The sequence below is a fragment of the Anolis sagrei genome, chromosome 6 (assembly GCF_037176765.1).
Source record: "Anolis sagrei isolate rAnoSag1 chromosome 6, rAnoSag1.mat, whole genome shotgun sequence".
In the NCBI taxonomy this organism is placed as follows: domain Eukaryota; kingdom Metazoa; phylum Chordata; class Lepidosauria; order Squamata; family Dactyloidae; genus Anolis; species Anolis sagrei.
The window spans coordinates 75,748,104-75,761,498 of NC_090026.1; the positions used below are offsets into that span (position 1 = coordinate 75,748,104).

The 13,395-nt window shown below is 41.5% G+C and overlaps 1 protein-coding gene across 3 annotated transcripts in view; it reads left to right on the forward strand.

The window, feature by feature from the left end:
• The first annotated feature begins 10,113 nt into the window (after positions 1-10,113).
• Positions 10,114-13,395, forward strand: part of MYRIP (myosin VIIA and Rab interacting protein) — a 186,378-nt gene continuing 183,096 nt past the window's right edge. The window contains exon 1 of one of the 3 annotated variants that reach the window (XM_060781754.2): positions 10,114-10,633. The gene's annotated coding sequence lies outside the window, so the exon portion shown is untranslated. Of the gene's footprint in view, positions 10,634-10,994; positions 11,168-13,395 lie in introns of those variants that run through there. The other 2 variants (XM_060781756.2, XM_060781755.2) reach the window with 2 other exon arrangements.

A 13,395-nucleotide genomic window follows, 5' to 3' on the forward strand; every position in this document is an offset into this window, starting at 1 on the left:
TCCTCTTTATTGTCTTTTTTCTTTTTGAAAAAAAGGGGAACTGAAGTACTACACAACTACCTACCTAACGTACCTACCTCCTGCTGCACACTGAACAAATATTGGGGTATGTGTGAAAATAGCTTTGGGTGTAAGAAGCTTTATTTTGATCACAAATCATTATCTCATATTTTGCTATTAAAACAATTAAACTCCAGAGAATAGTTACTGTGTTCACATCGTTCTCTATGAAAGGTTTATGATTTAATTGTTTGCGGCAGCAAATAAAACATATGTTTCCTGTCATGTAATCTGTTCACATGTCAAGAAAATCCAGAAGCTGTTAAGTCTTTTAAAAAGAACCTTCAAAATATTTAACTTATCTAATGGAAACAGCAAGATTTTTTTTAACAAATAGCTAAATGTTATGTTTCTTTCAGATTTCAGTTACATTCAGAACCTAATGAAGGTAAGTATTTGGGGCTAAAATTGTTTCCTGCATTAAGAAGGAAGTGCTAGTTTGCAAGCTCAAATGGTACTTACAAATTCGTTAATGCATCCCAAAAGTATGTAGATATCACTTGTGGAAGCAGCAACTATTTTTCAAGTTTCTTTTGTCTATCTTCCATAGAAAGAGGTGGCCTAGTGGAGGGGAACACATTCAGCAGGAGCATTTTCCATTGTTTCCCTCTATTACACACCGTGCCACTTGTTTCTTCCACCTTCAACAGCAATTTTACTGTTTGCTCCTTCAAATCCCATCCATTGATCAGTCATCTGTTGACATTTGACAGCACTTCTCCTTCTTTTGTCCATCCATGTACTTGGCCTGACCCACACAATTTTCCAACTAGTTATTTACCTTCTAAATTGTGGTTTTTGAAACCTCATACAGTTGGCAATACACAATAGATTTTCTTCAACCCACTGAAAGACAAATACTGTACTAGCTTTGACATTTTGCCATAGTTTCAGTAGGCACACACAGATCCTCCTTAAATAGGGGTTGTTTGTTTTTTACATGGTTTACAAGTTATGTGCAGCACACTTGTCCATGATGCAGCAGGAAGCTGTTAAACAATCCACATCTCTTTTACTCCTGGTTTCTTTAGCATTAATAGGCAAACTACAAATTCTAATAAGCCAGAGTTATAAAGCAGCAACAGATCATGCCTTGTGACTTTGGCTTTTCAGAGAAAAGATACACTAAAGTTTCTGATTCATATACACTGAAAAGCCAACTTGTGGTTCATGATTTGTATAGGCATTTGCAAGAGGAGACAAGCAGGAACAAATGAGCATAATGTAACCCTTTAATAAACATTGACTGGATCATTATGGATCATTCATAATGAATTAATTTTTAAGAATTCTTGATTGTGACGTGCATGTGGCCAGAGATTATTAAGATTTTGGGCAGAACAGAAAAATGTGTTTAGCAATGAGATCTATATAAAAACAAGCAAACATTCTAGATGAATAAAGCATGATGGCCTAAATCTAATTTCCGATCCAAACTAGATTATATCTACTGAATCAATTATCAAATTATAAACTAACATTTATGTAAATCCCATTGTTTTGATGGGCCTGCTTTACTTAAGGCTAGTACAGCTTGAATATCCCTTATCCAGAATGCCTGGGACCAGAAGGTTTTTAGATTTTGAAATGTATGTATGTACATAATGAGATATCTTGGAGACGGGACCAAAGACTAAGCACGACATTCATTTGTGTTTCATATACAACTTATACACATAGACAGGAGATAACTTTATATGCAATATCTTAAATGATTTTGTGCATGAATCAAAGTTTATGTATACTGGCTCATCAGAAAACAAAGTTGTCATATCTTAGCCATCCACATAAACAATCTGAGTATTTTGGATTTCAGAATTCCAAATAAGAAATACTCAACTTGTTTTCTGACCAAGAACTGAGACATTTCCATCTCCAGCCAGCTTGTTAGGTAGACATAATATCAATTTTATAATATGGCATATCTTGATGATGACTGGAATGTTAATTATACTGTACTTCAGGTTTTTCTTTATGACATTACAATACTAGAGGGAAGGTGCCACAAATTATGGGATTGCTACAGTAGCTTTGAATAAGGTCTCAGGTATAAGTACCAAGACTGGTTTAGACTCGTGCGCCAACTGCAACTGTACCTCATAAAGGCTGATCTGGCTGGGGTGGTCCATGCCTTGGTCACATCTAGATTGGACTACTGTAATGCGCTCTATGTGGGGCTGCCCTTGAAAACTCCCAGCATCATGTCCCAAACACACTTTATTAGAGATTTAAGATTGCCTGCACATTGCACCACCCTAAAATCCTTACGTTTACCTGTCATGTCCAGCATTTTTAATTTTTATTCATTACATTTGGCCCGGCCCCAGTTTTAACTGTGTCATGATGTTATTGTTTAATGTTTTATTGTTTATTGCTTAATGTTTATTGGTTTGCTTGAGTTTTATTGTGTATTTGTTATGCTGTTGTTTTATTGAGGGCCTTGGCCTATGTAATCTGCACCAAGTCCTTCAGGAGATGTTAGCGGGGTACAAATAAAGTTAATAATAATAATAATAATAATAATAATAATAATAATAATAAATTCCATCATGTTGATTTCTTAGATGTGTGTCATATATGACAGGCAAACCTAAGAGTAAGCCCCACTGAGAAGAATTAGAAGTGCAGACATACATCAGTTCAGATTTTGCTCTCTCTCTTATTTATTTATTTATTTATTTATTTATTTATTTACAGTGTTTCTACCCCACCCTTCTCAATCCCGAAGGGGGTTCAGAGCGGCCTTACAAAATTGTATTTCTTGTATGTGTATCTCTTGTATTTCAGCTGTTAATGGTTCCTTATTTTGAAAATATTTTAGAAAGAGAAGAATATAATTGGATGAAACACTTTAACCACTAGACAAAAGTTGCAACAACTAAGAAAAATCTGGCTATTTTTTTTTTCAGTTTTAGATCCTTTGGTCAGATATGATATAGGAGACAAAACTTTTTGTCCCTAGAAGCATGTTCTCCTTCCAATTCTGTCACAACCTTTTCCGGATGGCAAAACACTTGAGTTTCTCATAAATCATTCTGTTGCTTTGTCCTGCTTCTGTTCTCTCTCCCTGTTCATAATAAAAAGTAAGCACAATAAAGGAAAATAGGCTCTGGCTAAACTTTATAACACTACCTTATCTCTGGCTGTTATGCAGATGCAAGCAACAGGGCAGAAGAGTCCTAAATTACTGTTGGCTTCACTCCACAAAATATGATCTTTTCACTTTCTGTTTGGCATCAGCTTTTTACATGCTCTTTGTCCAGCTATGACTCAGTACTCAATGATACAATAGAGCTTTCAAACAGTTGAAGAATAATTGAAAGTTCTCATTCTAAAAGCTTAATTTATTTAATATGCCTAAAAACATTTATCTGCATATTTCAAAACTCCTGATGACATTTGCCACCCTTTTAATGATAAATTAAAGCATCCAGATGAAGCTGCTCCCTGGGAGTGAAGTGAAATCTGTGAGTCGCCTTCTGTGGTATATAATATCAATATTTTTCATGATTATATTTCAAATGAAATTTGTAACTCTAAACAAACAAACAAAACCCTCTACTTTCCAGTCTAAGGAGGCTATCAGTGTGTATGTGTCCAGGATCAGAGCCATTGTTTTTCTGCCATCCAAAATGAAAACAACACATGGAAATATTAAATAAATACTACAAAATCCACAAAATAGCAATACTTCACTTAAAAAAAACACAGATTAAATCGTGCAAGCTTTCAAGGCAAATAATAATAATAAGTAATAAAATTTTATTTGTAGACCACCCTATCTCCCTGGAGGGACTCAGGCAGTTTCCAACATATAATTGGCAAACATTCAGTGCCAGCAAGGAGCTTCTTCATTGTTGTAATATTTTTGTATATGTTATAATACAAACATATTACAACAATGAAGATCATATTAAACAATATATAAACAACCTGACTTTAAAACTTAATAACAAGCCAATTAGCAATGATAAAACTTTAAAACCCATATAAACTAACACATTATATAAATTTATCACTAGGTAAAACAACTTGAAGCTAGTGACTAAAACCCAAAGAGAATTGATGTGATTTGCCGCAACCAACAGGCTGAAATCAATTCCAATATCTAGACAAGGTTTAGCATCTAGACAAGGTTTAGCATATCTAGGCGAGGATGTAGGTCAAGGTGTGTTAGTTTTCCTCTTCTCCATATGCCAGGGTGCATAAATAGGTTTTTAGCAGCTTTTTGAAGGTGAGGAGAGAGCAAGCAGTTTTATACCTCTTTTGAGACAAGGGTGAGACCAAGAGCAGGGCTTCCTCCACAGATTGCAACACCCAAGCCGGTTTGTATACGAGTATGAAGTTCTGCAAATAGTCTGAGCCTGAACCATTTAAGGCTTTATAGGTATTAACCAGCACTTTGTATTTAACCTGGAAGCTGATCGGTAGCCAGTGAAGCTGCCACAACATGGCATCTCATGGTACGGCACTTTGGTTAGTAACCTGCATATTTCTACACTGGTTTCTCCATCAGGCAAATATGTGAACCAAATGAAGAGGAGGTGGAAGAAGGAAAACAAAAGTCATGGTGATGCAGATTTAGATTTTCTCAGATGTTCTCAGTTAAGATGATATGGAGGGACCTCAAAGCAGGCACTTCCCTTCTTGGCCATGTGGGGACTCAGGGCAAAGAGCAGTAAATGCATGTCAGGTAATAAAATGTCAATTCCATTAGCAGCAGAAAAGTAGCTTCCCTTGAGATCCAGACTATCTCTGTTCTGTGTGAGGTTATTGGTGTCTTTCTTAGGAAGAAAACACTGAATGTTTCAAAAAGTATCTGTACTGTTAATATCTGGAAACAGATTTAGGTGCCGTATAGGTAAAACTTGCCAATTTTAGTACAAATAAAATTAACCTTTTCTGGAAGTAGAAACTTAAAAATTAAGTTCCAACTCCTTGGCTCCTTCATGTTTAGGACTACCCCATTATGGCTAAGTTATTCCAAACAAGATAAGTTGATATTCAGTATTTGAGAGCTACGAGTTCTACCAGCTCTACTGAAGAGATGTTTGACCACAATCTGCCATAAATTTGGGGAGTGAAGGTAAATGTTAGTGTAAAAAAAAAAAAAGCAGGTTCATCCAATGCACATAGACAGGATTTTTTAAATCTGAGGTGGCCTGTGTGTTCCAGTCTACAAAGGATGAATTTTGTAGCTTTGGACAACTTCTTCCTCTTCCTCCTCTTCATTTGGTTCACATATTTGGTGTGACATCAAACACAAAAATGGTAAAACATTTTGGAAATGAGAAGCAGTATATACATTTTTAAATTCCCATTTCCTTTAATCTTTCCATCCTATGGCAACTGTTGCTTGGGTAGCTGCAATAAAATATTTTGTAATTTCGATCTGGTCTTTATTCCTCCCATTGCCTACAATTTGTTGGGTGAAGTATTGGATTTTTGTTTAGTACGATTCTTCTCCCTAGTAATTATTCCATCTCAGCCTTAATCTTTTTATAGATATTTTGTAATTTTTTGCAGTCCCACCACATATGGATAAACTCTCAAATTCCCCCACATTTATGACAACAAAATTGTAATGTTTTATTTGTAATATGCATCAGTTGGTTTGGGATTTGATATCATTTTTTGTTTCTAATATCTTTAAATGTTTAAAAAAATGGAATGAGTTAAAGAATAAGTGCAGACAAAGAAACTGACTATTATGACACAGAATGAGACAGAAGATTATACAATGGAAAAGCAAAGAAAGCCCAGAAGCAGACTTAGAACATGTTTTAAAATGGAAATTAGAGAAAGGGAAAAGAGTTGGGGGATTTATTTATAAAAATAATTTTAAAAAATACAATACGAAACATACTTTGTTCGAGTTATGGAAAGACGAATTAAATTGTAATGAGATTGGATAAGAGCAATTAGGGAAATACAAAACTCTTCTTTCTAAGGTGAGAGATGGAAGAGTTCAGGCCTTGGGATATTTCTCTTGTTTTGACTAAAACTGTGCCTTCTGCCCATGCTGTACAGCACTCTTGCCCTGTGTTGAGGCCTGTGAAGCCTCTGAGGATGAGGATAGGAGCCTGTTTAAGCCTGGGGTTTCTATGGGGGAAAATGAAAGTGTTTTTCAAGATTATGGGAATGTTTTGGGTAGATCTATTGTCGGGGAAACAGGCTGTGATTCTCATAAGAAATGGCCAGGGAGTGACTCTGAAAGGAATGTGGAGGAAACAGGAGGTTACAGATAACCCAGTGGTTACACCTCAGACAGGATAGTGTGAAACAAAGACAAATTTGTTGTTCCCAGAGGCTGAAATATAAACAAAGGCAACTGAGGTGTGAGAAAGGATGAATAAGGAATTAAGTATTCTTAAGGAATTGGAGTCAATGTTTGGTGGGGAGATCAATGTTGGATTTTCATGTATCAAGTTGCCTGTCTTGGGAGCTCTAAGTTAGGAGTTCTGTTATTGAGCCTGTCTCTTGTTTTTCTGTTTAAGTTCCATGCCTCCTATTTGGATTACAAATCTTGTTTCAAGTTTTCAGCCTTTGGGATTATAGCCAAGTTCAAGTATCAAGCCTTTGGTCATGTTCATGTTTTCAAGCTTTTGGATATAATTCTAGTTTAAGTACAATAACCCTGGATGACAATTTCTTGCTTTTGCCTGCTGTGATTTTTGGAATTCATATGCTTTTTGTTAAGCTCCTGGAACTCTAGCTCATGGCTGTAACTTGGAAATTGCTTTTGCATGCTGGGTTTTGCTGGTACTTTAGCGAATGCTTAGTCTGCTTATGTTCAACACTATTTTGAAACTGTTTTGATATTAGATGCTCTTAGAATCATAGAATCAAAGAGTTGGAAGAGAACTTGTGGGCCATGCAGTCCAACTCCCTACCAAGAAGCAGGAAAATTGCATTCAAAGCACCCCTAACAGATGGTCATCCAGCTTCTGTTTAAAAGCTTACAAAGATTACAGGAATGGGAAAAAATCTGGAACAAAAAACTGAAATTTACATACCCCCACGATCTTAAAGAAAATTTGTATAATACGATATACCAATGGTATATGACACTACAAAAACTATTAAAATTGTACCTAAACTTAAATGGTAAATGCTGGAACTGTGAAGAACAAACAGGAACCTTTCTTCGTATGTGGTGAACCTGTACATTTGTAAAAAAAAAAATTGGAGAGAAATCTATCAAAAAATCCAGAAAATAATGAATATAAGATTTCAGTTCAAACCTGAATACTTTTTATTGGGACCGATTTTGAAATAAATAAGGACAAAGAGAAATTATTCACATATCTCACAACAGCAACCAGAGTAATCTATGTTCAGAAATAGAGATTGAAAGAAATACCAACAGATGATCAATGCATGTTAAAGATAATGGAAGTAATGAAAATGTACAAATTGACACAATTAATATCACAGGGTTCCATTGGAAAAAAAAAACCCAGAATGGTTAGAAAAAAATTAATTGGACCGCCACATGAGACCTTTGAACAAAAAATTGTTCTCTAGAGGATGGAGAGTCAAAGAAGAAAAACCAATAAATAAGAGAAGTAATGGACTCTGGAAACAGTTCTGGCAAAGATTGGAAGCCAACTCCCCCCCCCCCCCCCCCCACACACACCCTTTTTCTCTTCAACCCTTTTAATTTTTCTACCCACTTCCACATTCCTTTGTTTTGTTGAAAGGTTATTAGCTCAACAGTTGAATGTTTCAACTGACCACTTTGATGGCCTGGCAGGTTTTTTTTTTTTTTTGGTGTGGCTTGTTAGTGCCTGGGGGAATCTTTTGTTTAGAGGTGATTAGCTCAATAAAAGATTCCCCCAGGCACTAACAAGCCATGCCAAAAACCTGCCAGGCCATCTGTGCTGTCGCACACTGGGCCTGTGAATCAGACTGTAGACAGGACATAAATTCTGTGTGCCCAACAGGACGCAGGGGCTGCCTCATATTAAAGGCCTTTGGATTTCCTTAAAACAGAGTCTTTAGATTGCTTAAAGGTTCAACAATGTTCTTTATTAATGAAAACAAACAGGTACTTTAAAGCTTTCTTAACAGTCTATTGGCTCTCTCTCTCAATCTTGTCCACAGGGAACAGGCACTATCTTTATAAACTGTATTTTAGCTAATAGAGAAATCCTTAACTTCTAATCTGGGCAGTCTGCCTTTGCCTCTGTTGGCGTGGAGCCCCTGCACCCGGTACCAACTGCTTCTGGCTTCCGCGAGTGACCCTTACCAAGCAGAGCTTTGTAGACTTCCAGGGAAAAAAGAAGGAATTCAGGCTTTGGTGATGGCTGACTGAAGTCCTTCAACAAAGGAACTGTAGGGCTGTATAACCCTGGCCAAGCCGTGGGGCCGTTTCTCCCCGGCCAAGCTGTAGAAGACGAAGCTTTCTACAGGAGCTCTTGGCATTATGTCCTGCATGAAAGGCTTCTCTGTGTGGACTGAACCCAAAATGGCTCCTATTCCCTCTAAAACCCAAAAAGGGGGCGGGACCAGGGAACCTAACTATAATTGACAGGTGGCTTGCCCTGTGATTGCAGCCAAAAGAAGCCACCTATCTGCAGAGTCCCTGAAACTTAGAACTACAACAAACATTCAATGCAAAGCAAACAAAATTGGTACAGCTGTACCTGCACACCATCAAATACTAATCAAGGTGGTCAGTTGAAACATTCACACCTAGCTCCAACAGACAAGAGTTCTTAGTCCCACCCTGGTCATTCCACAGATATATAAACGCTCTCTACGTGGGGCTGCCCTTGAAGACGGCCCGGAAGCTTCAGCTGGTTCAGCGTGCGGCAGCCATGTTACTAACTGGAGCGGGATGCAGGGAGCACACAACGCCCTTGTTGTCCCAGCTCCACTGGCTGCCGATCTGCTACCGAGCCCAATTTAAGGTGCTGGTTTTGGCCTACAAAGCCCTAAACGGCTCCGGCCCAAAATACCTTTCGAACCGCATCTTGGCCTATGAGCCCACGAGGACCTTGAGATCGTCTGGGGAGGCCCTTCTCTCGATCCCGCCTGCCTCACAGGCACGTCTGGCGGGGACGAGAGAGAGGGCCTTCTCGGTGGTGGCCCCCCGGCTGTGGAACACTCTCCCTGCAGACATCAGACAGGCGCCCTCCCTCATGTCCTTCCGAAAAAGCCTTAAGACATGGCTGTTCGAGAAGGCATTTAATTAAGTGCTATAACAGTGTGGTAAAGATGACTGGAATGGAACAAGGAATATGAGATTGGTTATGATTCTACTATGAGACGAAGCGGATTATTTAGTGTAACTTTATAATTGTTGTACTGTTAATATATTGCTCTGTAATTGCCTTTTGTAAATTGCCTTTTTTATGTATGTTGTACACCGCCATGAGTCGCCCTAAAGGGCTGAGAATGGCGGTTAACAAATGCACCAAATAAATAAATAAATAAATAAACCTAATTTTCCTAGTTCCAACAGACCTCACTACCTCTGAGGATGCTTGCCATAGATGCAGGCGAAATGTCAGGAGAGAATGCCTCTAGACCATGGCCATATTGCCCGAAAAAACCTACAACCCAATAAAGTTCTTCTTCTTCTCTTCTTCAATATCATTGACCAGACCATTACCTTCTTGAAACTTATTGTCATCACTCCCCACATCTAAAGCACCCTGGTCCTTAAACACAATCCCAGCCTGAGCTCTAACACAAGACCCTTGTGTTGTCCTCAACACTCTTGAGGGATGTAATTCCTCACATTCCTGAGCATTTCAATGCGACTTCTAGTCAGCCTTTAGCTAAACCTCTTCTAGATTAAATGAAGACCCACCCTTCCTTCCCCTTGCTTGAGGACATTGTGTGCCCCAGGAGGTTCCTTTCCATGCCTTTCAGACCCAGAAGTACAACAGCCAACACATTTCCCGCTGCCCCTGAACTACGCTTTTTCCTCAAGCAACGTCAGGGACGGAGGGAAGGAGGGAGGGGGCGCGCGGGCGAGTGAAGGAAGCAGCGCGTGCCCTACGGCCTAGCTTTCCCAGCGCGCGCGAGAGAGAGTGAGGAATCTTCGGCGCGTGCGCCTTGACTTCTCCCCCTCCAGCTTTTATTATTAGAGAAGAAGGCAAGGAGGAGGAGGTGGTGGACGGAGAGGGCTACGAACCTCGCGCTTTCCTGGAGAGCTCCGGGCCAAGGGCGCGTGCGTGCGTGCCTCCGCGCGCGCGCGTGCATTCCGCCGCGTGCCATCCCCCTTTCCCTTCTTCTCCTTCATCCCGCGCTTGCCCTCCTCCTCCTCCTCCTCTAGGACCCGCTGCTTCGTTCTGATTGGCCGGTTGGGGTCCCGGCCAGGTGTCGGCAGCAGCGAGAAGAGGGCACTGGGCAGCGAGTGCGGAAAAAGGGAGAAGCAGCAGGAGCAGCCTCTTCGAGAGAAGGAGGCATTTGCCGACCCCTCCCTCCCTCTTGAGGTGCTTCCTACCGAAGGAGACCCCTCTTCCTTCAGTCTGGGGAGGCTGCCCACTTCCTCTGCCCGGCCAGAGCCCAAGGAGGGAAGCCAAGCGTTGGGACGCTGTCCACCTCCTCAGCTGCAAAGGTGAGAGGTGGCTTCTCCCCCTCCTGCGCCTCCCCCTCCCTCCCCCCTCCTTTCCTGAGGTGCCTGACAGGAACCCCCTGACCTCTAGGCGCGAGGTGGCTTCCTGGTTGGGGGGGGGGGCAAGGGAGAGCTTTGAAGGACTTGTTGACCCTGCTGCTCCCCACTGAAGGGGGCCAAGGAGGGACAACTCCCATTTGGCGCCTCTGGCCGGCCTCCTCCTGAGTCTGAGAATTGTTCACCTCTTTTGCCTCCCCTCCTGCTTCCTGCCAGTCTCCTTTTCCCCCCTTCCTTTTTATCGCAGTGCCTGCTGCAGCGGGGGAAGGGGAAATGTGCCTGGAGGGTGGTTTTGATGCAATTTGGTTCCACTGCTGAGCTAGGGAGCCACCTCTCCTGCTCCAGGTCCTCACTAGCAGATCTCAGATGCAAGGAAGGAAAGGAAAGCGAAGGGATTGACACAATCCATCAGTGCAAGGCTACTCCTTTTGCCTGTGGAGTTTGGCTTGGCTCTTCCCTTCCACCCAGCTGCCTTTGCAGGTAAATCCTGTGCTCAGTGCTGAATGCTGAATGAATGACACTTCAGTTAGGTTGTTGATTTTTTTTTTTGGAGTATGATCTTTTCTTGGGAGGAGAGCAATGTCCAATCTCGATAAAATAGTAAAGAGTAGAGACATCACACTGGCAACGAAGATCCGCATAGTTCCCTGTAGTAACCTACGGATGTGAGAGCTGGACCTTAGGGAAGGCAGATGCAGACTGTGGCCAGGAAATCAGAAGACACTTACTTCTTGGGAGGAGAGCAATGTCCAGTCTCGATAAAATAGTAAAGAGTAGAGACATCACACTGGCAACAAAGATCCGCATAGTCAAAGCCATGGTATTCCCTGTAGTAACCTACGGATGTGAGAGCTGGACCTTAGGGAAGGCTGAGCGAAGGAAGATCGATGCTTTTGAGCTGTGGTGTTGGAGGAAAGTTCTGAGAGTGCCTTGGACCCCGAGAAGATCCAACCAGTCCATTCTCCAGGAAATAAAGCCCGACTGCTCACTGGAGGGAAAGATACTAGAGACAAAGTTGAAATACTTTGGCCACATCATGAGGAGACAGCAAAGCTTAGAGAGGACACTTATGCTGGGGAAAGTGGAAGGCAAAAGGAAGAGGGGCCGACCAAGGGCAAGATGGATGGATGGCATCCTTGAAGTGACTGGACTGACCTTGAAGGAGCTGGGGGTGGTGACGGCTGACAGGGAGCTCTGGCATGGGCTGGTCCATGAGGTCATGAAGAGTCGGAGACGACTGAACAAATGAACAACAATGACCTTTTTATTTTAAAAAAGAGACAGGGCCTTCTTGGTGATTGCTTCCCGGCTATGGAACTGCTTTCCTGGTGAGATCAGGTCGGCCCCCTCCCTCCTATCCTTTAGAAAGATGGTAAAAACTTGGCTGTGGGACCAAGCTTTCAGGACAGGGCAATGAAGCAGCAGTGGGGAAGATGACAGGGCCAATTGGATTTGATGTGGATGGCTAGGACGAGAGACAGGGCCTTCTCAATGGTGGCCCCTCGGCTGTGGAACACCCTTCCCACAGAAATTAGATTGGCCCCCTCCCTGTTCACATTTCGGAGGAAAGTGAAGACCTGGTTGTTATGTGATGAGATGATGTTTATTGATTGTTATAATGTTATTCTTTTAACTTGTTTTTAACTGTTTTTATCATGTTTATGTATTGTATTTGCTTTGTTAACCGCTCTGAGTCGCCCTGCGGGTTGAGAAGAGTGGTATACAATTGTATTAAATAAATTAATAGGACGGTTTTAAATGGTGTATTTTAATATTTTGATAAATGTTTTTTAATGTTTATGTATGTGAATTTGTGTCCCGGCATTGAATGTTTGCCGTGTACATGCTGTGCTCCGCCCTGAGTCCCCTTCGGGGTGAGAAGGGCGGAATATAAATGTTTCAAATAAATAAATAAAAATATAAAAAACCAAATGAATCTACACAGTTGTTACACAGTTAGATTTTTGTTGTTGTTGTGTCAGGAGTGACTTGAGAAACTGCAAGTCACTTCTGGTGTGATAGAATTGGCTGCCTGCAAGGACGTTGCCCAGAGGACGCCCAGATGTTTTATCATCCTTGTGGGAGGCTTCTCTCATGTCCCCGCATGAGAAGCTGGAGCTGATAGAGGGAGCTCATCCGCGCTCTCATAGAATCATAGAGTTGGAAGAGACCTCATGGGCCATCCAGTCCAACCCCCTGCCAAGAAGCAGGAAAAGTTGCATTCAAAGCACCCCTGACAGGTGGCCATCTAGCCTCTGTTTAAAAACTCCAAAGAAGGAGCCTCCACCACACTCCGGGGCAGAGAGTTCCACTGCTGAATGGCTCTCCCAGTCAGGAAGTTCTTCCTCATGTTCAGATGGAATCTCCTTTCTTGTAGTTTGAAGCCATTGTTCCGCGTCCTAGTCTCCAGGGAAGCAGAAAACAAGCTTGCTTCCTCTCACATATTTATACATGGCTATCATATCTCCTCTCAGCCTTCTCTTCTTCAGGCTAAACATGGCCAACTCCTTAAGCCGCTCCTCATAGAGCTTGTTCTCCAGACCCTTGATCATTTTAGTCGTTCTCCTCTGGACACATTCCAGCTTGTCAATACCTCTCCTGAATTGTGGTGCCCAGAATTGGACACAATATTCCAGGTGTGGTCTAACCAAGGCAGATTCAAACCTGCAACCTGTCAACCTTCAGTCCTGCCAGCACAAGGGTTTAAC